Here is a 741-nt window from a genome sequence, read left to right on the forward strand (position 1 = left end):
TTGCAAGATGTCAAATTTGCCTCTAACCGTTGGTATTTACAATGTCGTTGAAGGTATTTTGTGAACATTTCTGGCTACACAAGGACTGCGATCAAACCAGTTTGGAGTGAATTTCGGAGGAGCAATGTAAGGAATATGTTTTAAATTCAGAATGTCGGAGCGGAAACCAAGCGTGCGGTGATTCAGTGTAAAACGGCAGTCGCTTCTTAACACAAACAGCTCAATATTGTCGACAAATGGCAGAATGTGGGGTTTTTTTCGTTGTCTATGGAGTCAGATTTGTTTCTAAACACGGAGAAGTATCTGCAAGTTTTGATTTAGATAATAAAGGGGTCTACTTGGATGCTTTTCAAAGTCGGGGATGCAGGTAAGGAAGTATTCAGGTCAGGTTCAGAAACGGGTTTGAAGATATTTGCTTATTTTGCTTTGTATGGTACTTTTTTGCAGGGCAGATTCGGATCCGCAAAGAATGACTTGCCTCTCCCGCTTGTGCGACGGGGGGGGGTTAGTTTTAACATTTTTTTAAAATTTCTATCGCTGCTTCTTTTCGGATTGGTGGTTCAGAGAACAGGACGCTGTGATGAAAGAGTTTTGATGTCTACAGCCGTGATCCTGTTTGCAATGTTGCCAATGGGTTGGAGGATGGTTGCTATTTATCACCAGCGGACGCTCGCGCTTCACAGCTCGCCAGTAGATTTCTATAGTCGCGCGCCCAGCCAATGGGAGCTGGCGGCGGCTGTA

Source organism: Narcine bancroftii, chromosome 3 (assembly GCF_036971445.1).
Source record: "Narcine bancroftii isolate sNarBan1 chromosome 3, sNarBan1.hap1, whole genome shotgun sequence".
Taxonomy (NCBI): Eukaryota; Metazoa; Chordata; class Chondrichthyes; order Torpediniformes; family Narcinidae; genus Narcine; species Narcine bancroftii.